Source organism: Prionailurus viverrinus, chromosome F2 (assembly GCF_022837055.1).
Source record: "Prionailurus viverrinus isolate Anna chromosome F2, UM_Priviv_1.0, whole genome shotgun sequence".
NCBI lineage: Eukaryota > Metazoa > Chordata > Mammalia > Carnivora > Felidae > Prionailurus > Prionailurus viverrinus.
Genome location: NC_062578.1, coordinates 21,497,540 through 21,523,836, shown reverse-complemented (window position 1 = coordinate 21,523,836; position 26,297 = coordinate 21,497,540). Strand labels below are relative to the sequence as shown.

The window sequence follows — 26,297 nt, the reverse complement described above, 5'->3', positions numbered from 1 at the left end:
GGAGTGTTCTATCATACTGAAGCCTGGCCTCATCCACTTGACCACTAGCCTGCTGCCTAGATGTCCTGAATATGTTTCCCGTCACTCATTTTAATTAAATAATTCTTAATTTTATATTTGAAATTGAGTGCTAACATTATATCTAGAAACCATTAGCTTCACCTTCAGGTACTAAGTTAGATCTTTTGCATTGTGTTTTAATAATTTCAACCTAGGAGGGTCTATTGGCTACAGTTGGATATAGAGGTAGATAGTACTGACTTGAAATTACTGCATCAGTGAGCATGTCATTCTGAGGGCTATTAATTATCAGATCAAAGCACTGTGAGTCAATGTGCCTTCATGGTCAAAACTTGGATTTAAGAGTAAGTCGCGTTTCTCACTCCAGGAGAATTGCCATCTCCTAAGAGAAGTATTCAATGCTGATATTGCCCTTCACCTTTCCAAGACACAAAAACACTGTATAAAGTATAGTACTAGTGGAAAAAAGATGGATGCTGGTGTTTTCACAGTCTTTCATTTACTTATTCATCAGCAAACACTTATCAGGCAAATGTGACTGTGAAAGGACCACGAGAAGGCAAAAGAGGAAAATAGTTGCTGCTTTCAGAAGCTTATGTTCTAGGAAAGGAGATGGAGTGTCCATCAGAACAGCAAGGGGAAATATTCCCGATCCAGGGATTTGGGGGAACAAAAGAAATCCCATGGAAGGACCCCAACCTGGCTTTGGTTGGTAAGAGAAGACAACCCAGGGTAGGTGCCACCTGAGGTAAGTCCTAAAGGGTGGGAAATCCCAACCTAAATGGGCAGTGGGATCTGGGAAAGGATAAGTTAGCCACATTCTGGATCTTGCAGTGCTTAGAAAAGCAGAAATCTACATGGAGCGGTTAAACTCTTTAAATAAACTCTAAAATTGATTTGATGGGGAACAGACACACCAATCTAAAATATGCGCCGGCTGATAATTAAGCAACATGAAAAGAATCAATTACCATGTCAGACAGTGTATCATCAGAGGTCTAAGCCTGTCTCTTAGTAAGGTTGGGAAATTGGATACAACTCCTAAAGATCTAGAGATTATCAATGTGGAAAACACTTAATATTGTAGTTGCTATCTCTGAGATGCAGTGAATTTTTAAAATTGAAGTGTAATTAACATACAATGTCATATTAGTTTCAGGTGTACAATATGATGATTCAACATATAAATTGCAACTCTAAAGAATTAAAAAGAGGTGGCTCCGTCAGTCTGGCGTCTGACTCTTGATGTCAGCTCAGCTCATGATCTCACTGTTCATGAATCTGAGCCATGCATTGGGCTCTGTGCTGACCTGGAGGAGCCTGCTTTGGAGTCTGTCTCTCCCTCTCTATCTGCCCCTTCCCCACTTGTGTGTGCCGTGTGCATGCGCGTGCCCTCTCCCTCTTGCTTTCACTCTCCCTCTCAAAATAAATACACTTAAACAAAAAAAGAATTCAAAAGAAAGTAGCATAAAGTAATACTGTGTACTGAAATACATGTGAAGTGAATATAAAATTAAATTTAGTATACTTACAATTTAAGATGGATACTTTATCTCTGACATAACTTCAACCATTGGGATGATTGGGATACTGTTTAATTTCTGTCTGTTGAGGTAGCGAATCTTGAGATATTTTTTATGTAACAATTTTGTGTATATTTTAACAACTTGGAATGCAAAGTAATTCAATATTCTGCATAGTAATTTGTTACCACTGTATAAGTACTATTTCATTTCAGTGTAATATAATTTTAATTATGAAAATTAAGCTTTTATCTACTTTCATCTGGTTTTCATTTCTTCATTTTTATTATGAGATCCCTTCATAAATATTATGTAATTCATCTGTGGTTCCACTAAAATGTCTAGTTTTACTCTAACAAATGGAAGATCAGATGGTAGTCTTAATATATGCATTCTGTTTCTTCTCATCTTGTATGTCATTAGTGAAAATAAGGATGGTTGTGATGTATAATGAAAATGCAGATTCATGACATGATTAGCTTGATGTAAAACAAATTTTAAAGTGCCCCAGGCTTTAAAGGCATTAATCTGGATCTGTGCCCATGTTGTGTATACAAAGTGCTTTTTATATTATAAGAGCCTAGAATCAACCTGTTAACTAAAATACCAATAAATCCCCGAGTGACACATGGAGGAAGACAATTATAAATGGCGTCTGCATACCAGAGCATGTGTGGTGGGGGCAGTGTATATGTGTGTGTGTGTGTGTGTGTGTGTGTGTGAAGAGAACTAGAAGGGAGGAAATATTCAAAGCAATTTTACAACCAAAGTGTCAATGTGTGTCTGCAGGACTAATACTCACAGGTGTAGAACCTTGGCTCTGGAGATAATACCATAAGAATAATTTTTTTTGAGAGAGAGAGAGAGCGCATATATGTGAGCGGGGAAGAGGCAGAGGGAGAAGGAGAATCTTAAGCAGATTCCATGCCCAGCATGGAGCCAGACATGGGGCTCAATCTCATAACTGTGAGATCATGACTTAAGCTGAAATCAAGAGTCCGATGCTCAACCAACTGAGCCACCCAGGAGCCCCAAGAATAAATTTAATAAAAAATCTTTACCTTAGTCCTGATAAAAATGAATTCCAGTTTTTTGCTATCTTTCAAAAAACCCAAACCTTGCCAATCTAGTTGCTCCTAAATCATTGTGCCTTGTCCCAGACCTCAACCTGACCCTTTCTCTTCCTTCTTTCTCCTGCATTTTCCCAACATCCTCATGTATCCAATTTCCAGGCCCATGTAAAATAGCACACGGGGTTAAGGGAAGTTTCATCTCACGTTGGCATGGAGAAGATTGAGCAATCTTATGGACTGGGGATAAAGCAGCATTGGTGGTAGAAAGAATTTTCTTTCCTTCTGTTTTCATTCCCACTGAAATTTATCTGAAGGTATACTATGGCCATAATTTCCTCTTTTTAAATTTGGTATCTAACTGAAGATTTCAAGGACGTTTCCAATGACAGCGACAAAATGAAAAAAGGCGTCTTGAGGAAAAGCATGTGTGTCCAGGGAAACTATAGGCCGTTTAGCGCTAGAGTGTGAAGGGCAAGCAGGTGGTCCTGGGGCACAAATAAGAGAAGCAGACTTCAGGCTAAGAATATGAGTTTTCTTGGTACAGATTGCACTTGAAGTGTTTGTGGACATAAGATTATGAGAGGAGGGGGACCAGGGTGATGCTGAGCTGAAGTCTTATAAATGGTAGGAAGTGGAAATTCCAGGAACAGGGAACAACACAAAAATGTGAACATGTAGGTTGGGTTTGGGAACTACTTGCATCCCTGAACGGCTAGAAGGAAGCAGGTGTATGCAGCAAATGAGGGCTCCAGGCTGGAGAAGGAGGCTTACGCTGGCCCATCCAGAGCCTCTGCGAAAAGCTGGAGAGTTCAAATTCCACCTTCAAATCTATGAAGAATTTTTCAATGACAGAGATGATGAAATTTACATTTTATGAGGACAGTCTGGCAGTATGGTCAGTACTGTGAGTAAACTGAGTTTGGAGCCTAGAAGATGTCATCTGCTAGGGACAGTACTGTTACAATTGATGCATGACCGAGGTGAATTCAAAGTTGACTGTATCTTCCATAACTCATTGTATCCTGCTTCCAAGCACATAGTAGCAAGACAAAAACTAACAACTACACCAGCAACAACAAATATCTCTTAGATAAATAGGTGATCCTTTCAAGGCATAAGCCTCAACAGATAGTTTGAATTCTGTGGCACTCCTTTGCTTCTCCCTGGGGTGATCTATGTGCCTGGTGGTCTATTCACATGCCAACTTGGCCTTTGGGTAGGTGTAGCTATTGCTTCTCTCATACACGTGCCATGCTGGGTGTTGTCTATAGCCCATGCAGAGATGTCCTTGTCCTCTTGATCTCTATGAACCCTGCTTGGAAGGTTGGTCCTGTGTTGTCCAGTCCAGCATCATGCTAATTCCTTCTCTTCAAGTGGTTCATCCCCACAGTGGCCTCCAATCTCAATGACCCATCTGTGGCCTCCTCATTGTCACAAAAACCTCTACTTAGCCCATCAGGTTTCTCAGCACTTTCACGTCCCCATTGGAGACCCAGGAATTCTTGGCTGCCTTCTGTCTGCCATATGGGGGTTGGTTTTCATGCCTGAGGAAAGACTTTTGTATATAAGAAGGAATTTGCATATTCCCTTGTGTTTTAATATAGTGGTTTATCACACACTTTACAAACCTTATTTTACTTATGAATCTGCTTGTCACAAAATAAGAAAAGTTACTTTTGCTTATTTGTTTAGTTTAATTAACTCACAGATTTAACCAGTTGGATCTTATTTAAACATTAACTGCACTTAATTAAATTCCCTTAGCCATTTCAAATTATGATCTCTGGTCTATGATTTTAGGATGTGGGAAAAGTTTCTGAAATTCTAAAAAGTCAACAAAGAATATGCAGAGCAGCCCAATGATAATAAAATACCTTATTTCACTGGCCTTCAAATTTTAAAATATTAACAGTAAAAGCTTCTGATTTCTTCGTTTCTTAAACATTTTGTATTTTTATTGTAAGATCTAACCCCTATATAATTATTTACCTTTTAAAATGGATTTTTTAGGGGCACCTGGGTGGCGCAGTCGGTTAAGCGTCTGACTTCAGCCAGGTCACGATCTCGCGGTCCGTGAGTTCGAGCCCCGCGTCAGGCTCTGGGCTGATGGCTCAGAGCCTGGAGCCTGTTTCCGATTCTGTGTCTCCCTCTCTCTCTGCCCCTCCCCCGTTCATGCTCTGTCTCTCTCTGACCCAAAAATAAATAAACGTTGAAAAAAAAATTAAAAAAATAAAATGGATTTTTTAAATTCCTGGAGTTATGATACTCTTACTAAATCCTAAGGGAATTCCAGGCGAGGCTACTGGTTCTTAGTTATTGACAATTTGACAAATTTGGTCGAGGCATGGGACCTAGTTCTACCTTCTAAAAATTCAAACCTGAGCCTGTGATTTAGGCTTGGTCCTCCTTCTTAGACCCGTCTCCTTTTGAGCCTGAAAAGCCTTAATGAGTTGCATTAATTTCCATTTCTAACAACAAATGCCCAGAACTGGAAGGCTTTTTTCTCTTTCCCTTCCTGTCCTAAAGGGGCTTCCCTTACATCATATCTTCCCTTATCCCTAGCCTCAAAGTAATCTAATGGGAGAACGACTTTGGAGAGATGAAGGAAGCCACAATTGCTGAGAACGGAAAATTTATCAGGACCTAGTTCAGGTTTCTAAAAATAGGTCTGTGCTATCAGAGATGGTGCTTTGGTTATCACTGCATATAGATATATAGTAATTGAAGTATAGAAGGGAATGAGGTCGCACGGGAGAAAATGTCTGAGAGAACATGGAGTTTAAGAGGAAATGGAGTCAGTAGAGAAAAAGCAGCCTTCAAAAGTGACCAAGATGAAAGAGTGAGACAAATGAAGGGAAGAGTATCAAAAGAGAGTTATGTGGCAAGGGAGAGCATTTCAAGGAGGAAATGTGCAGCAATGTGAGATGCTATAACCAAGACTAAGCTAAGATGCAACACTCATCACACAAAAAAATATTGCACGATTCTACTTATATGAGGTAACCTAGAAAAGTCTAATTCATAGAAACAAAGTAGAATGGTGGTTGCCAGGGACTGGGGGAAGGGAGAAATGGAGAATGAATGTTTAATGGGTACAGTTTCAATTTGGAAAAACAAAAATATTCTGGAGATGGTTGGTGGTGATGGTTGCACAACACGGTAAATGTACTTAATGCCACTGAATGGTACAACTGAAAATGGTTAAAATCACAAATTTTATGTTATGTGTATGTTACCATAATAAAAAAAATATGCTACAGTTAAGACAATTAAGATGAAAACAAAAATGTGTGCATTAGTTTTGGCAATATACACGTGATTGGTAACCTTTGCAAGAGGAGCTTCAGTGCAGCAATGGGTATTTATTGCTGTATTACAAACCATCTCATCATTTCATTTGCTCATGATTCTGTGGACTGGCGAGGCTCAAGCTGGTGGCCCTTCCACTGGTGCTGCTTGGAATCTCTCCCAACTGCAGTTAAAATACCAACAACATTTTTCATAGAATTAGAACAAGTAATTCTAAAATTGGTATGGAGCCACAGAAGACCCTGAAGAGCCAAAGCAATCTTAAAAAAGAAGAACAAAACTGGAGGTATCACAATCTGAGATTTTAAGATGTACTGCAAAGCTGTAGCAATCAAAACAGTATGTTACTGGCACAAAAATAGACATATAGATCAATGGAACAGAATAGAAAGCCCAGAAAAAAAAAAGCCCACAATTAGATGGTCAATTAATCTAAGGCAAAAGAAGGAAGAATATGCAGTGGAGAAAGATAGTCTCTTCAACAAATGGTGCTGGGAAAATTGGACAGCAACACACAGAAAAATGAAACTGGACCACTTTCTAACACTATACACAAAAATAAACTCAAAATGGATTAAGGACCGAAATGTGAGAACTGAAACCATAAAAGTCCTCGAAGGGAGTACAGACAGTAATTTCTCTGACATCAACTGTAGCAACATTTTTCTAGGTACGTCTCCTCAGGCAAAGGAAATAAAAGCCAATATGAAGTATTGGGTCTATATCAAAATAAAAAGCTTCTGAATAGCAAAAGAAACTATCAACAAAACTGTAAGACAACCTACTAAATGGAAGAAGGTATTTGCTAATGTCATATCTGATATAGGGATAATATCAAAATATATAAAGCACTTATGGAACTCAACACCAAAAAATCAAATAATTCAATTTAAAAATGGGCAGAAGACATGAACAGGCACTTCTCCACAGAAGACATACACATGGCCAACCAACACACGAAAAGATGCTCTACATCACTCATCATCAGGGAAATACAAATCACAACCACAATGAGATACCACCTCACAACTGTCAGAATGGCTAAGATAAAAAACACAAGAAACAAGTGCTGACAAGTATGAGGAGAAAGAGAACCCTGATGCACGGTTGGTGGGAATGCAAACTGGTACAGCCACTGTGGAAGACAGTATGGAGGTTCCTCAAAAAACTAAATATAGAATTACCATATGACCCAGTAATTCCACTACTGGATATTTACCCAAAGAATACAAAAACACTAATTCAAAAAGATATAGTGCCCCCCATATTTACTGAAGCATTATTTACAATAGCTAAATTATGGCAGCAGCCCAACATGCCCATTGGTAGATGAATGGATAAGGATGTGGTATATCTATCTATCTATCTATCTATATATCTGTAGATACCTATAGATATCTATAGGTGTATATGTGTATATATAGATATAGATATCTATAGGTGTACATATACATATATACCTATAGATATCTATAGGTATCTATAGATATATAGATAGATAGATATATAATGGAATATTACTCAGCCATAGAAATGAATGTGGTCATTTGCAACAACATGAATGGATCTAGAGAATATAATGCTAAGTGAAATAAGTCAGTCAGAAAAAGATAAATACCATGTTATTTCATTCATGTGGAATTTAGCAAACAATACAAATGAACAAGGGGAAAAAGAGAGAAACCAAAAAACGGACTCTTACCTATAGAGAATAAACCATCAGAATAGCTGATGGTTACCATAGGGGTGGGACATAGGTGAAAAGGTAAGAGGATTAAGGGTACACTTAAAAAAAAATGGTGGCTGGAGCTGAAATGTCCAAGATGGTTTTGTTCTCATGTCCAGTACCTTGGTGGGATGATTGGTAGACTGGGACTTCTTGTCCACCACATGGGTAGCTTGGACTTCCTGAATGGTGGTTACATCCAACGAGTCAGCGTTCCCAGAGGACAAGCCCCAAGGTGCAAGTACAATTCTCTGCTTGTATCATCCTTACTAATGTTCCATTTGCCAAACCCAAAATTAGTCTTTTGGGGAGGCATGGTTCAATGGGAGCCACCAAAGTAACAGCCTACTATGTTGAGACAGAAGCCAGCCATAGATGAGAGGTAGGCTAAGAAGAAAAGAGGAGTGAAGACATTTACATAAGGCTGGTGAGTATGCAGAAACATGAACGAATATACAGCCACAGGAGTGAGCATAGCATTCTGGGATGACAAAGGAGGCTGGTGAGGTGTGAGTGGGTGGGGGAGGCGATGTGTTACATACTTTGACTAGATAGTAATGAAGACTTTCAGTTCACTTTCTATTATTTAGATTGTAATTATTCAGGCTCTTTGTGTTTATGTCATGTTATTGTATGAGCAAGAAAGCAGAAAGAAGAAATGTATGAAGATGAAAGGCAAATCAGTGGTGTTTATTGTTTATGCGGAGAGACTGGAGTCATCTTTAATTTCTTTCTTTGCCTCAAACCCACATCCAATCTGCAAGTCCCATTGGGTCTAATTCAAAAATATGCCCTAAATCTGATGACATATCATCATCTCCCTAGATAAAACCCTAGTCTAGATTACCACCACTTCTCACCTGGAGAATTGCAACAGCCCCCTTTGTCTCCCTGCCTCTCTTCTTGCTGTCCTCTTGTCTTCCCTCCACACAGCAGCCAGAGGGATCGTTCTTAAATGTGAATCAGACAGTAAATCAGACACTGTTCTGGTCAAAACTCAATTATAAAATAAAATAAAACAAAAAACATTGCTAGTAATTTTATATTCTGCCAAGAATAAAATCCGAGCTCTTTAACTGGGCTACAGTACCCCATGCTCCATACCCAACCCGGGTCCTGGTCTCTCCTTCTTGTCCACTGTCCTCCACAATTCTTTCTTCCCTGCTACTTGTCAAACTTGCTCCCTTTGAACTTGCTGTTTCTTTTCCGTGGACCACATCCCCCCCACCTCAAGTTTTTACAAGTCTATCACATCTTTTTCTTTTTGAGTTTTAAAATTCATTTTGTTTCATTTTAATTTTTATTCAAGTGAAATTGATACGCAGTGTTGTATTAGTTTTGGGTGTACAATATAATGATTCAACAATTCTACATATTATTCAGTGCTCATCATGAGAAGTGCCCTCTTAATTCTCTTTATTTAGTTCACTCATCCTCCCATCCCCACCTCCCCTGTGGCAACCACTAGTTTGTTCTCTGTATTTAAGAGTCTGTTTTTTTTTCTCTTTTTTTCTTTTTTTTTTTTTTGTCTCTTTTTTTTCTTTGTTCATGGTCTTAAATTCCACGTATGAGTGAAATCATATGGTATTTGTCTTTCTCTGACTGACTTATTTCACTTAGCATTATACCCTCTAGGCTTATCCATATTGTTGCAAATGGCAAGATTTCATTGAGTATATATATATATTCATATATATATTTCATTTTATATATATATATATACACACAAAATTGACTATTGTAAATAATGCTGCAGTAATCATAGAGGTGCATATATATATTCAAATTAATGTTTTTGATTTTGGGGGGTAAATACTCACTAGTGGATTTACTGGATCATAGATAATTCTATTTTTAATTTTTTGAGAAACCTCCATACTATTTTCCATGGTGACTGTACCAATTTACATCCCCACCAACAGTGCAGGAGGGTTCCTTTTTGTCCAGATCCTTGTCAACACTTGTTTCTTGTGGGTGGTTGTTTTTTTTTTTAATTTTAGTCATTCTGACAGGTGTAAGGTGATATCTCATTTTGGTTTTGATTTGCATTTCCACGATGATGAGTGATGTTGAGCATCTTTTCATGTGTTTGTTAGCCATCTATATGTCTTCTTTGGGAAAATCCACTTAGGTCCTCTGCCCATTTTATAATTGTGTGTGTGTGTGTGTGTGTGTGTGTGTGTGTGTGTATGTGAGTCATATAAGCTCTTTATATGTTTTGAATATTAACCCCCTTTCAGATATATCATTTGCGAATCTTTTCTATTCAGTAGGTTGCCTTTTGTTTTATTGATGGTTTCTTTCACTGTACAAAAGCTTTTTAACTTGGTGTAGCCCGAATAGTTTAATTTTGCTTGCATTTCTGTTGCCTGAGGAAACATATCTAGAAAAATGTTGCTATAGATGATGTCAGAGAAATTACCTTCTGTACTATCTTCTAGAATTTTTATGGTTTCGGGTTTCACATTTACATCCTTAGTTCATTTTGAGTTTACTTTTCTATGTACAGTGTAACAAAGTGGTCCAGTTTCATTCTCCTGTATGTTGCTGTCCAATTTTCCCAGCACCATTTGCTGAAGAGACTAATTTCTCTATTGTATATTCTTGCCTCCATTGTCATAGATTAATTGGTTATCTAATCAAAGGTTTAATTCTGTGTTCTCTATTCTATTCCATTGATCTATGTGTCTATTTTTGTGCCAGTACCATACTGTTTTGATTACTAAAGCTTTGTAGTATAACTTGACATCAGTAATTGTGATTCTTGATTCGGGGTCTTTTGTGGTTCCATAAAATTTTAGGATTATTTGTTCTTGTTCTATGAAAAATACTGTTGGTATTTTGATAGGAATTACATTAAATCTGTAGATTGTTTTGGGTGGTATCAACATTTTAACAATATTTATTCTCCCAATTCATGAGCATGGATTATGTATTTTTTCTGTCATCTTCCATTTCTTTTATCAATGTTCTACAGTTTTTGGAGTAAAGATGTTTTACCTCTCTGGTTAATTTATTCCTGGGTATTTTATTATTTTTGATGCAATTGTAAATGGGATTGTTTTCTCAATTTCTCTTCCTGCTGCTTCATTATTAGTATATAGAAACGCAATACGTTTGCGTATATTAGTTTTGTATCCTGTGACTTTCCTGAATTCATTTATCGGTTCTAGTAGTTTTATGGTAGAGCCTTTAGGGTTTTCTGTATATAGCGTCACATCATCCACAAAAGTGAAAGTTTTACTCTTCTTTACACATTTGGATGTTTTTATACCTTTTTCTTTCTAATGACTGTAGTTAGGACTTCTAGTACTGTGTTGAATAAACCTGCTGAGAGTGGACATCCTTGTCTTGTTCCTGATCTTAAAGGAAAAGCTCCTAGTTTTCCACCATTGAGTATGATGTTAGCTGTGCATTTTTCATATATGGCCTTTATTATACTAAGGTATGTTCCCTGCAAACTTGGTTTGTTGAGAGCTTTTATCATGAATGGATGTCTTAAGATGATCATATGGTTTTTATCCATTCTCTTTTAATGTGATATATCACGTTGATTGATTTGTGAATATTGAACCAACTTCGCATGCTAGGACTAACCACGCTTGTGGCTACTGAATGATTTTTTTAGTGTATTGTTGCATTAGGTTTGCTAAGATTTTGTTGAGGATTTTTGCATTTGTGTTCATCAGAGATATTGGCCTGGAGTTCTCTTTTCTTGTGTAGTGTTTTTATCTGGTTTCGGTGTTAAGGTAATCCTGGCCTCATAGAATGAATTTGAGCATTTTTTTTCCTTTTCCATTTTTTGGGATAGTTTGGGGAGAATAGATATTAACTCTTCTTCACATGTTTGGTAGAATTCATCTGTGAAAGCATCAGGTACTGGACTTTTGTTTGTTGAAAGTTCATTGACTACTGATTCAATTTCATTGCTGGTAATCAGTGTGTTCAAATTTTCTATTTCATCTTGATTCAGTTTTGGATGGTTGTGTTTCCAGGAATTTATCCATATTTTCTAGGTTGTCTAATTTTTTGGCACATAACTTTTCATAATATTCTCCTATAACCCTTTGTATTTCTGTGGTGTTGGTTGTTTTTTCTCCTTCATTTCTGATTTCATTATTTTTTTGAGTCCTCTCTCTTTTTATTTGATAAGTCTGGTTAAAGTCACCAATTTTGCTTTTGTTTTCAAAGAACTGGCTCCTGGTTTCATTTATCTGTTCTGTGTGTGTGTGTGTGTGTGTGTGTGTGTGTGTGTGTTTAAGTCTCTATTTCTGCTCTAATCTTAACTATTTCCTTTCTTCTACTGACTCTAAGCTTTGTTCTCTTTTACTAGCTCTTTTAGTCTACCACCTTTTCATTATCTATGCCTCAACTCACGTGATACCTCCTTAAAGAGGCTTTCCTCTGCTAATTAACATAACGCCCACCTCTTCCCCCATGTCCCTTTCTACCAAATTGTACCTGAAATATTTCCTAGTACTTGTCAATAAGTAATATACATACAAAGGGTTAGGAAAATGTCTGGTTTTTTTTTTCATTTTTATTTTAATCAAAATTATATATAGATAATTTTGTAAGCCAAATAATCTATAAAAATTATTGTGGAGAAGAGAGTCTTCTACTTAACTTTCATCTTTCTCTGCCTTTCCCAGATAAAATCACTTCTAACTTTTCAGCTGAATCTTGCTATATTGTTCCTTGTTGATTTTTAGGTGTTACCTATTGACTTGTCACTGTGGAAGACGAATATTGGCTCCTTTTTCCTGGCCCTCCCACCCAGCATATACAAACAAAAACTTTGCTAGTTTTGCTATCCTCCCAATATGGATGTTTCCTGATTTTTATTAGATGATTTTCGACATTTACATCACTCCATCTACATGTATGCTCTGTACAACAGCTGTATGTAGTATTCTATAATGTCTTTTAATAATTCAATTTCATATTCTCCCAAGATTGTTAAACTCTTCTTTCCATATTTTCAGATGTATCAACTCTTCTATCAATTTTTTCATCTTGAAAACTCTTGGTGCCTTCTGACCTCCTCTTTGGACCGCCATGCCTGGGGCAGAGCTATGATCCTAGAAATTCTCTTTATTACCAACACCAGGGATTCGATTCTTTCTTTTTCCTGTTTGGTTTATTTATTTCATAAAGGAGGTTTGGCTCCCAAGTTTCAATAGAGCCTATTTTCTGTTAGCTTCCTGGGAAAAGATAACGTGGGAAATAAACTGTTTAAGACCCGCGTGTCTGCAAATATCCTCAACTTGATTTAAATGTCTTCAATTTTCTTAGTTGTTATAAAGTTTTTTAGGAAAAAAATTCTAAGTTGAGAATTATTTCTCCTTAGGAAATTTGAAACCACTGTTCTATTACCTTCTAGAAATACAAGTTTCAATTAAGAAGTCTGAAGTCATATGATCTATTTTGTCTGTGATCTGTTTTTTTCTCTTTGCATGATTGTATGGATGACCCTTTCCCCAAGTGTTTTGAAAGGTGTCAAAAATGTCCACTGTCTTTTTAACAAAAAATTCATTTTGTTGGGTATTCATTGAGCTCTTTCAGTCGGAAAACTCATATCCTAGGAAATGTTTTTCATAATATTCTCTTATTTTACTGTTAATTTTCTCTGCTTGTCTTCCAAAACTCCAGTTATTTGGATGTTGGACCACCACAGTTTCTTATATCTCCTCCTTTCCTTATGGCATTTTCTGTTCTTCTCTCCTATTTTCCAGCTCTTTTGCTCTATTCTCTGTGAATCTTCCTCAGTTTTATTTTTTCAAACCTTTTGAATCACACATTTCTGTTATTCTGCTTTTTATTTCTAAAGGCTCTTTTTGGTTGTTAGATGTTTCTCTTCTTTTTTAAAAAAATACCATTATTGTTACTTTCCTATCTTGTTTCCTATTTTATTTCTCTGGGGATATTAATGAGGGTTTTTCATTTGTGTTTTTCTTGCTTTAGCCTGACCTCTGTTTCTTCAAGTTGCTTTTCTCTGTTCATTTGGTTTCTACATTTCTTGCTAGAGCCTTTCCTCAGACACAGATAACCCTTGACTGTTGGCTCCTATGTGCAAGTGGGGCACCTTAGAATTGTCCATTGTCTGGGGACTCATAAACTATAGTTTTTACTGGAGGGCAATTAGGCTGGGTCCTTTCTTTGAGAGACCCCAGGTGTGAGTTTCTCAAGTCTTTCCTCTTTGGCTGGTTAGAATTCCTAGTGAAAGTCTCTTTTTATCTACTGCCTGGATAACCTAGATTGAGCTGTTCTAGGAATCTGAATGGGAAAAGGTTTAGTGGAGGCAAACAGGGGCAGTTGTCTCAGAATCCAGTGTGTCCCAGCATTCAGCATTCTGCAAACGGAATCCACCTGTTTTCAACACAGTACCCCTTCCTGAACACATTCCAGGCCTTCTCTGTCAGTCCAAGCGTGCTTGTTTTACTGACTGTGCAGAGTGGCAAAGTGAATCTAACTGCTTCTTACACGGACTTGTACCCTCCTCCTTTTTGTGCTTCTTTTTACTTCTACCTCCCAAAGTACTTGGTACTGCTAATTCCTGAGACGTCAGGGACTTTGGTGGTGCAAATTGGATTGCTTGTCAGCTTTCCTCACTGCCAGCTTGGGATTCAGCTTTCTTGGATCTGCTAAGCCAGTTACTAATGGCCTGCCTATTTTTTCACCTCTAATTTTTTTTGTTTTTACTGTTTTCTTATTAGCTGCCCTCCTCATACTTTATGCTTCATGCTTTAAAAATTCCATTTACTGTTGCTTTAGTAAAAGGAATTTACTAAATGTACTAAAAAATTCCATTTACTGTTGCTTAGTCTATAGAAAAAAAAAGCAAAAATGAATGTATATGCCCAGTTGGCCACCTTTTAATTTATTTACGCTCTCTTATGCACACATGATAAGTAGGAATTCTCTCTGCTGGTTTACTGCTTCATCTCCTAGCGCCCACAGTACGTGGAACATGCTAGATGTGCATGATAAGTATTTGCCCAGTAACTGACTGGCTGACAGGCCCACTAACTAGCTTGGTTAGTTAAATTTCAGAACGGCCTACAATCTCCAAAATTTTAAAATGACAATGTTGAAGCTCTATCTACAATGAAGTATTTCTGAAAGGCAAAGATGTAGGATTTCTTTAAGGGTATTTTAATTCTATTATGTATCCCCTTAAATTTTTTTATTAATCTTTCTGGATTTTTCTATTGAGAATTCAAAAGGGAAACATGAACTGCTTTGGAGTAAAGTGTGCTTTGGGAGGAATATGTTAGGTAAAACTAAATGTGTCTACGATAGCTTCTTTTGAACTGAAACTTGACTTTTGATTTCATTTTCCTGTCTCACTCAAACCTATAGGCTATGTGGATACAGGGGTTTCAGGTCTCTTCCAATTTCTTAATTTCCTTAGAATTTTGTTATTTCCTATTGACAGGATGGCAAATTCTTGGCACAGATTCAATGACTTGATTTTGTTCTGTAAGGTCTTTTAAATATATTTTGAACATGAGAATGAGATTAACTCCGCTATGATGATAATGCCCTGCCAGTCCACTTTAGAATTTCTGGGGGGGGTGGGGGGGGGAACAAATATAATAATGTGTAAGGAAAATAAGGAAAAACATAGAAGCAAAAGAAATTCAGGGAAATCATTTTTCTTGTACAAACCAGGGCCATGTTCTGTCAAGTAGCCAAATGTGCTTGTATTAATTAATTTGAGTAACATTTACTGAGCACCTGCTTACTATGTGTACCTGCTTACTTTATGTACCTACTTATTGTGTGTACTGTGTTAATATTAGAAACCCACCATGCCCTCATTCTACACTTGCTTAATAAATTGATTTGAGATTCAGTTTTCTGTTGCTATTTTACTATCCATGGGAACTTTACCCTTGCCGTAAACATTTTTATCCCCATGCCATTTTGGTAGGGTGCGTGACCTTCTTAAATCCATTTCATAGGTAGCTTGCTTACAGATTATAAGTTGAGAGCCTAACACAGAGGAAACCTGTGCTAAATGTAGAATTAGAACTTGAATCTTCAGTGCATTTTTGTTTTGTAGTCCAGTGAGTAGTACCCTTAGATACCAATAGATAACTTTTGGTGGTTCTACAAATTTAAGGAGAAGCACAGCATTTAAACTTTGAACAGTGATAGATATAAAACCCAGAAGTACAGAAAGATGTGGCATCTGGTGCTTCAGGGAGGTCTTAATGTGAAATATCTCATTGAAAATATCTTTTTTTTCAAAATAGGTCATTCATTGGTTAGTAATAGGCATGATGTGGAGAAACTGTAAATAGAGAGCTGAGTGATGTGGGTCTTCTTTTTAAGTAGTCTTTGGTTATTCATCATGAATCAATTTATTTGTGGTGAATTGGGTTTGTTTTGTTGTGTTTCTCCTTATTTTATTTTTAATTTTATCGAATGCAGTGTCTCCCAAAAGAGCCGTATCTACTAGTGTCGGTACTGTAAATTGAAAACATAAAATCTGCATATCTAAAACATGCTCTTTTTCCTTTAGAATTTCTAAGTCATAGACACTCATTCTTTTTAAAAAGCCTGAGATTCTTGAACTGGTTTTCTGATTATTGTCTCGAATAACTTCTTGTTTTCCTCCTTGTTTTTGTCTTGTCCCTCCCTTACTTCCCCTTACCCCTCTCATCACTCTCTGGTGGCGAGGAAGATCTGTCCTCTCAGGCAAGGGCGGGAAGGAAAGTGAACAGCTCTCCCAGGAGGCCAGAGCTAATGGGAGTTTTGTGGATCTTTCAGCAGGGCTGGTCAATGATAACCATGCTGTAGAGGTCTCTCCTACTGGCTCTCTGACCTCTTGGTAAACTATTTGTTTTTCCTTGTATTGATTAAAACACACACACACACACACACACACACACACACACAACCAGCCACTCAGTCTATAGCTCCCTATCACCCAGGACATTGTTTTTAAGAACGATACACATTTAAAATACACAAATTCAGAAAACTCCAGATCCTTGACTTGATTTTACTCTGCAATGCAGGTAAACCGATCACTGGTGATGTTCAAACAGAATCCTTGAAAGAAGCAGGGGATGCTTCCAGACTTCTAGTTTTTGAGAGAACGTGAATCACAAATTGTTCAAAATCAGGAGAAGACTCCAATTATTAAACCATGTGAAATGAGTATTCTTATTAATTGTGACCGTCTAAGGACTAAAACACGTTCATTTTTCTTACCATGTTGGTCCTTAAAAGGTACTCTCTTTCAGTATTTGCACAAACTGGAGTTCTTGATTTCCTTAGTATATAATGCAGGGTCTATTTTTTTTCCTTACCATAAGCATTCTAAAGTAAAATTCAAGGATCCAAGGCCACTTGATTGCCTGCGGGTATGAATCTTTACAGTAGAGAGAAACCTCCAGGTTGTATATCTATGGACATTGCTTAATGAAAACATCTAGAATAATGGTGCTTCTGGTTGTGTTTCCAATAGCAATGTGATTGCAGCACAGTGTGGATTAGGTTACGGCTCCTTTGAATTCTGACCTTCTGTCTAAAACAGCTTTAGAGGTTACTCTTTTTTTCCGATTTGGGAGACTGGAGGGGGAAAATGTTAATGCTGCTTGAAGGAAGAAAAAAATTCTCTAGGTTATTAAGCTTTGGTTTTTTATTTTTCCCCTTCCTGGCAATTCCTTTGTAATAATAATAGAGCTTCTTGATTCTGGATACTTAAACTATACCTCCAAATGCATAAGGACACTTGGAGTACATTTCGAATGTAATTATTTCCTCATGAACAAATCAAGTGTTTATGATGTAATAGCTATTAAGATCAAAGCATATCACATTGGATAACTGAAATTAGGAATACAAAGGGAAAGAAATGGATAGAACTGTAAAATAAGTTGTCCATATAATTGCTTGTGGTGGACTCAGACTCTTAGTGTCTCCTTTTTATTATAAAGAAAAAGTGGGGCATATTTATAATTCTTATTTTAGAATGGCAATTCACCTTTTTTGACAAACATGAGGAGACTGTATCTCCTGATTTGATCATTTCAGGTTTAAGGATTCATCATATTGTTTTCCCTATTGGTCACTTAATGTGTTTTTATTTTCGAACCTGCACCCTGACTTGCAATGTATAGTTGTACATAATCATATGTTGCATAGTGATTGTATCTATTCTATATTGAATGTATCATTTCGATATATATACCATTTCAACACATGACACACCTTTCTGGATTTATTAACTTTATTAGGTGTCCTTTTGCTCCAAAATGATGATACAGCACACAACACACCGATGTCCCAGTTGCCCAGTGTTTAGTGGGAACTTTGATGGGGTTAGAGAAGTGAGGCAGATTCTAAAACAAATACCAGGGAGAGGGCATATTTTTAAAACTCAGGATTCATACAGATAAATTGTCACGTTATTTGTTACAATAAATGAAGAATGTATATAAAACACCTCGCATAACGCCTGGCGTGCAGTAAGCACTCAGTAAATGTTAATTTCCTTTCCTGTTCCATGAGATAGTCATCATTTCTGAAGAATTTAAAAACTGTGAACTCAGCTGTCGTGAAACCTGGAAAACACAAAACAAATTTCCAGATCCTCTTACATGTATTGGGAGGTGCTGACAAGATTGGTTTTGCCCATGGCTTTGAGAAAAAAAAAAAAAAAAAAAAAAGTTTGAAGAGAAGACAAACCTGGGTTTTCTAGGTTACTTCGTGTCAACAGAAATCCATTTTGAAGTGTGAGAAAGCAAAGGAGTTTATTGCTGAGAGTAAGCTTCCAAAACCAATTATTTACCTATTTTTGGCAGATGGAAGAAAAAGTAACTCCATTTGCCATTTCAGAAAATCAGTTGATTTTAAAATAGGAAACCTGGTATGTCATATTTTTTAAAGAACCTATATCATCCCATTCCCTTAAAAATCTACCACTGCCCTTGTTATCATTATTTGTTTCAATAAGTGCACCTCAAAGTTTCTATTAAGAATAATAATATTTTAAAATAACATCCTATAGGCAGCCATTACTACATAGGATAAGTTTCCCACCCTACATAAACAAATGTGATTATTCATATGTAATAGCCAATGTACTTATTAGAGGACCAGGAAATAGATTATATTTCCACATTGTGTTGTTATAAAGACTAGAATATTTATTAAAATAATTTTCCATGGTACAGTGAATAGTTAGTAATTGCCTCCTTAAATTTACTGTTAAAAGCTATTCATGTTGGAGTTTGAATGGAAAACATTTAGCAAAATACTGGTTGACATTCAGTTTGGCGGATTTAATATCATTCTTAAAATAAATAGAGGATGTTTTACTTGGTCGTGTTTCAGCAGAAGGCTACTGGGAGCAGGGCCCTCATTGTAGGTCTCGTGCCAGTGGGGAAAGAGGAGGTCATGGAAGTGACCACTCCAAATGCCAGCAAGGATCGTAACGCCAGCCATCCAGACATTGTTCCAATGGTTCCATAAAAAAGCCAGGAATGTAATGCCGTGGCATGGGCCACGAGAAAGGAGAGTTATTTGGAAGCAAAGGGACCAGAAGTACAATCTTTTAGAATACTCTGCCATTCCACTTTAAACAGTCTGAATCACAAAATGTTGATTTTATTGATCAGATATACTTGGTTTTCCTAATGTGGAAGAAATAATAACCAGGATTTTACTTTTGAAGAGAAAGCATTGGTCTTTAAATGCTAATGATGTTTTCACAACTTACTATACCATTATTGTTGAGAAATAATCTGCTAAGAATAGTAGAAACGGAGACAACAGATGGTTGATAGTGAATAGCGTGCATCCTTAATTCTAAAATTATTAAAAGGTAAACACAAATAAAGGAAAAACAACTGCTTGAATACCTCTCTTATTGGAAACTTCACAATTACTCAAGATCTTTATTGTTGTTATGGGAATGGAAAGAGGAAAGGAATACTTGTCTTCATTCATTCGTTTTCTCTGTTCATTTGTTATCTTTAATTTGATTAATTAACTGCTTACTCGTGTAGTTTCAGAAAAGTTCAGTTACCTTTTCGATTGTTCTAATGAATTCCTTATAACTTCCCTAGTCTTTTTATTTTTTTTTTAATTGGGGTCATTTGTTTATTTTTGGAACCATGGCTTTATTTAAAATTCTGTTAATTGGGAAGCAGTAACAACTTCTCTCAAAATTGCAGACTTGCCTATAACCAGGTATGCGTCTAGGCAACAGCTTGTTCTAGAAGATAAAACCTGTTTGGAGAGACAGCATGTGAAAGACATTGTCTCATTGAGGGTACTCAAACACTTTGTTACCGTTGCCTATTACAAGTGTTTTTCTTTTCCAAATAAAATGATATACTTATTTTTTGTTTTAATGGGAAAAAGGCATATTAGAATTTCTTTACTCCTATTCATTTGTTTTTGTGTTAAAATTTCTTCAGGAAATCTCAGAAAATAATGCTTTCTGCTATTACCTCTACTATTTACTAATGGCAAATTTTCAGCAAATGTTTCTAATTTGTAACGTGTATGACTTTTTTTAGGGGACACCGACATCCTTAAAGTATATGGATAGGTTATATAATTAAAGTTAGTAAAAATTTAGAAATAGGAAGTCAACAGTATACTACAAACTGGATCTTATTAGTAATGGCTTACATATTGGCTATTTATCAGAGAATAACTTATTTTTGGTGTAAGTTGTATGGTTGTTATTGCATACTTGATATTCAGAAGTAGTAACCAGACACAAATCTATGGATAAGCATGTGATTGTTTTTAATCCACCTAATTTTGCTTTAGGAAAAGGAAACCATTTAAAATTGGTATATCTGCACACGGATATTTCTTTTAGCCAATGACTAAGCTCTTTGTTACATAATTATGAAGCATGACCTGTGTCATATTAGTGGTCATATTACCTTCATCATGCTTTTCATAATTTTCTTCATAATTACATGCATCATTTCTTTAATGGTATCATGTTTGGTTAGTTATATAAATAAGAATAATTGAATTTCAATATAAAAACTAATGTAATATGATAAATTTGATTATAATATAGGCAAGTAATTTATATATAAAAGTCAGATACTTTACATGATATTCCTGCTGTTCTGACTTCATTTAGTTTGTGTCTTCTGGATTTGCAAATATAATCTCCCATGGATCAGAAAACTAATAATTTACCCTTTTACATCTAGGATAATTTTTCAACTATGGGAAGCAGGGGTACAATAGCTGAATGTAAAGTTTCAAAGAAGGTTGAATTCTCCAACCAGCACCTCAGATTTTTATTTGATGAACCTTAGAAATAAATATGATCACAAAAGCAGTCACTATGTGGGTGCTTGACATCATAGATTGAATTAATGTAACATTACATTTTATTTCACAGCACTAGAAACCTCCATCATGTGCTGTGTTTTATTTTCTGCATCTATACTTTAGTATATTGAGTAACTGACACTTCTGGTTTGAGAAAGTGCTGTAGGTGGTAATGTAATTCTATTTCTGCTGCATATATGAACAGATCCAATAGCCATCAACTGCTTTTTGACCTAGCTTCCCAAATATGGCAGACGACTAGCCCATGATTCCTTGCTGGCACCACACAAAATGAAATCCTAGGTGAGTTTGCAGTTTAAGCTGCCTCTTAGGTTTGACAAAGCGTTCCTTTCTGAGGAATTTCGATTGGCATCCTTTCAGGGGGCAGTAAGGGAGACAGTCCATACTGAATTTTGTTCCTTAGAAGCTTTTTGTTGTGGTTGCATCAGAATGGTGCTTTCGTGCACAAATTAGCAAAGCAAAGGTAAGACTGTATCTGTTTTATTAGTTGATGATCTGGAAATGTATCATGAAATCATTTAAGAATTTGCTGTGATTTTAAAAATGTTTTTTCATAGCAAAGCAAGAAACTTTTAAAAAAGGTGCTTTTTACTGTTAATAAAAGACCAAATACGCAGAAGAGTATTTATTATCGGTGATGACAAAACAGTTTTAAAGAAAATCCAGTGGGTATAAAGATTTTACTTTGGAGTACAGAATTGGTTATGATGCGTGAGTAGTACCAAAATAAACATTTGTATTTGAACTACGGTAGAGAGCTGGTTGGGGGGAGGGGGGGAAGGAAAAGACAAAAATATAGAATAGGCACATAAGTGATACCTCCTTTAAATATTTGAAATCAATGTAACGGTTATCACCGATCTAATAACTGAAGTCCTTTATTTGTCTAAAACACGAAAGGAAGTAAATATCTTAAACTGAAGTTGCAATTTAGTCATAATAGTGGAGAGCTCAACTCTCCAGATAAGTTTTGCGGATTATCATGCGTAGATTCTGAGTTTAGTTAGAATTTTTTAAAAGAACAAAATGTAAAGAAAGAGTTCTAGATGAAATCAATCTTTTCCCAAAAATGATTTTCAAATATCAACACCGAAATATTATCAGGTTCATACCCCCCCCCCCAATTGCTCATGTAACCCTTGCCCCTCTAGAAATCACTGCAGAATCATCATTCAGGCTTTCATTGTTAAACTGATAATAGCTTACACGTTTGCGTGTTTTCTCCCTCTACGTACTTAATATATAAGTTGCCATTCTAATTGTTTTTTCTAAATTTTCCCAGACCCGTTAGTTGTTGCACTGGGCGGGGGGGGGGGGGGGGGGGGGGGAATTGCAAAGTATTGATTCCCCAAGTTTCAGGGCCTGAAAAAAGTTTTGGAAAAGTATAAAAGATAACGTGTAACTACTCCCCAAAGCTCGTAATTGGTAGCTGCTGGAGCAGGAGATGTGTGTCGACAGTGTCTCCGAGAACTTATTCTCACACAGCTGTTTATTCAGATAGCGTGGGGCGCGTTCATTTACATAATAAATTTTTTTTTTTTTTTTTTTTTTTTTTTTTTTTTTTTAAGCAGCAAGGTTGAGTCAGACGGAGCAGTGCTCCTCTCAATTGTTGCATTTAAACCAATAAGGTTAGAACAAGAGAATAGCTGTGGTTTGCGTTGCAAAAACAAAAAAAAAAGCCCCGAGGCTCCACGGGCAGACCTACAAGACTGCGCAAACAAATCGAGGGATGAGATTCTGCCGTTTCTTTGTCTAGGGTTCTCAGATGCTATCTGCCGCCGCTGTTTGGTGGGGAAAGAGCGCAGGGCTCGCAGCGGCTCCTAAACAGATCGGTGGGAGCTGATGGCTCCGAGTTTGGGGCGAGGTAGAAACTCTCCAGTGCCACTTCCGACTTTAAGCCTTCCTGTTGCCGTCCACTGTGGCGGTTTTCTTGCTGGGGAAAGCGTTCTCGCTCAGTCGCTCGGCAGCCCGAGCCTGCAGCAGCGGCCAGGCGGCCGTCCCCGCGGCCGGGCTTTCCCCTGCAGAGGCGCCCCGCTTCCAGCAGCGCGGGGCTCCGCTGGGAGCGCCTAAAAAGCCCGCACGCGTCCTTCCCCGGGAGCAAACCTACCCAAGGAATGGAGGTCTGCTAAACCAGAACGTTCGAAGGAGCACGTTAAAAACTGGTGGACGCAGCAGATGTAAGCGCTGTAAGTACAAGCTGACGGTTTGAAAAATTGTAGGGACTGACAACAGCTGTCCTGTGGGCAAAGCCCAAGATACCAGGAGCGCCGTGAGTAATTGTTTGGATTTGTTTTAAACTAAAAACATGAGGGCACGGGCAACATTATGACACTTTGGACCTGGGATTTTATGAGCCACAGGGTTCCATCACAAAAGTAGAATTCTTAACCCCCCTGTTAGCTCCGCGACTGGTATCATTAAGAGACAATTACAAATTAATTGTTAGCAATTACTGTGGTTGTGATCTATGGAAATAGAGTACACGGCTGTATTCTTGCAGGGAGATTACTTCATTATCTCTCCTGAATTGCTGCACAAACCTCAAATATTCTTGAGCGATATGGAACAAAGCGATAAATACCTATGCGTAATCTCCATTGCAACACAGATTAACTTTTCCTCCACACCTTAGGTTGATGTGAGAAAATGAGGGAAGAATTCACATTTTGAAAGCACAACAGATAACAAAAATAAATCGAGACCACTTTTTAAGGAAGGAAATCCTTTCGCTTCAATAAACAAATTTCCCCCACGTTATATGAAACAGGCTCGTCTTCTAAAGGTGAAATAATAAACATTTGCTAAATTAATATACTTTTCGCTTATTGACGCTTTAGATGACTGGAATGGACCTTGAAACTTAAAAGAAGACTCTTCAACTTTTGAATTACCATTTAAAGTATTTGTCATTCAAAATCACTATATTACTAATGACTCATGGGCTTATATTTCTTGGGAGGAGTTTTTGAACACATTTAAGTCTAGCTTTTGCAAGAATTCAGTAAATTCAGACCTGCCATTGAATTTAGACAAGTGTTTTCGTGTTGCATTTCTTAAAAAGACAAGGGTACAAAAAGTTGGTAGTTAAGCACAAAGTGTAGTTTTATAGAGTTGGGATTGTTTTTTGTTTTGTTTTGTTTATGCGTCTTTCAAAGTAGCTTTTATTTTAGGCTTCTGTGTTTTCGCCCACCATTTGGGGTTTGAGCACATGCATACATGAATAGTACTGTATTGTCAAATATTTGATATTTGACTTTCTTGCTTGCTTGAGTTCTCCTAAGGCCCAGAGTGTTCAGTAAATGAACAAACAGCCATGGGTTTTCAATCCTGAAAATTCTTCGTGGTGACAGACAGAGAAGCCTGATTGAGCCACTGTTCAGTTTTAGAGTGCCAAAAGGAAGTCAGCTGCTATGTGAGTTTCGTACACATGATAAATGATTTTCTCAAAAGAAAATTTCCATTTGAATGCGAAAATTCCTATTATAAGAATACACTGGGAAGAGGAAAAAAAAGACTTGCAATGAGAATACAACCCTCTCTTCCATTTAATCAGATAGCAAAGGCATTTCATTCAACATTTTCAATGAGTGCTCATTTTGAAATCAATCTTTTAAAACTACGGTGGCATCAGTGTCATTTAAACACTTGTTTTTGTTTTCACGGGGACTCGATGTCATTTTCTTCAAACGAGGTATGTCAAAGAGGAATACAGCCTACTACATTAAGTTCAGTAACAGCATTGGAGCATTCATTTTATGGAGTCTTTGATAAAGAAGGAAATAAGTGTTAACATTTAAAAGACATCTTCGTCTTCCTAGGAGTTCATTTTGATTTTACGTTTAGATTTTTATCACAGCATTGACACCAGAGTTAGAAATATTGATTGAGGGAGATTTTAGCAAGAATATACTCTGATGAAAAAACAGATCTATGCCTAAGTCTCCTTCTTATAAAATACATTCTGATTAGAAAATTGCCATTGTCTTTCAAATTTGGGAGTACTCAGGTTGATCTGGGGGGGTGGGGTGGGCAAAAGCAGCCTGCCTGCCAAGTCTATTTATTTAGATAAGTTCAGTACTTTCACTTGGAAAATGTCTTTTTAGTTTTTGGGGGAAAAAAAAGTTTTAAATTATAGCCATTTTATAAAAATTGCTTCTAGCAAGCAAAAAAGCCTATGGAAAACCCATAATTGAGACAAGTACCTACATTTTATTTGCTCTGTGCTGCTGAGATTTAGAACCCCTTTCCATTTACAGTTTACTTTTCACAGAACATTATTAACTTTTTGGCTTCATACATGATCTTCTGTCAGATGCTTTTGATTTGTAATTTAGCAAAGTATAATAAACAGTGCAAAAGTCATGAATTTTGCTCTGCGTCCTGAGCTCTGTGGTAGGGAAAATGTGATAAAATGTGTACCTTAAGTCTTGTTTGATGATCTCTCAAAGCAAGTTTGCCTTCTGGAAATAATTTCTGGGGTTGAAGAGCATGGTATTAACAGATTTAATGTGGCTATTCAATGGATTGGCGAAGTACTATGTGAGGTTTAACAAAATGAGAGAGACAAATTGAACATCAACAAAAGTTACATCTGTGAAGAATTATAAATTTAATTAGAAAAAAGGCAAACTTAAAAGACCTCATTAACTAATCAGAAGTCAAAGTTACTAGTTTAGGATTCTTGGATTTAAATTCTACGACGTTCTGCTATCTTTTTTCCTCTTTGTATTTCTGCAATTCTCAGTACGTATGCTGCTGTGGGTATTCTATACAAAGAGTTTTAAAAAGCATTAGAGTGAAGTGACTTCATTGTAATATAAGATGACTCTTTGTAATGTTAGGGGAAATATTTTTGTACTCGTAGGAACATTTGAATTAAAAATACCAGATTAGAAGAAGACAAGAAACGTATTAAGTTTATGGATATGAAGCAGAAAATATGAGCTTACTGAATGCCTAACAGCATTTTCCTGAAAACCATGAAATAATTTTTTTTTTCTCTTTTGAGTGGAAATCTGCCTAATGAATGATTTTTGAAACACATTATGCTCTTGGACCTTGAAAACACAGAAACTTCCAGCGATATTGTCAAACATAAGAGAAAATCAACACCAATCAGAAATAGGTGTTCTTTTTAGATAAGTTATTATAAGAGCATGTTTCCTTACTGGCCTGTAATCTTGTACTACACATAAAAAACTAAAAGCATGCGAAGTGTAGCATTTTGTAAACTGTAACTAATTTTGCTCACATCTGTGTCTAATTGTTGTCTGCATTCGCATTCTTGAGAGTAGATTT

At 36.7% G+C, this 26,297-nt stretch overlaps 1 protein-coding gene across 4 annotated transcripts in view; it reads left to right on the top strand.

The window, feature by feature from the left end:
* Positions 1-26,297, top strand: part of EYA1 (EYA transcriptional coactivator and phosphatase 1) — a 220,537-nt gene that overhangs the window by 24,573 nt on the left and 169,667 nt on the right. For 2 of the 4 annotated variants that reach the window (XM_047842330.1, XM_047842329.1), the window contains exon 1: positions 22,722-23,185. The exons of the other annotated variants lie outside the window; for them this stretch is intronic. The gene's annotated coding sequence lies outside the window, so the exon portion shown is untranslated. Of the gene's footprint in view, positions 1-22,721; positions 23,186-26,297 lie in introns of those variants that run through there. 4 annotated transcript variants of the gene reach the window in all.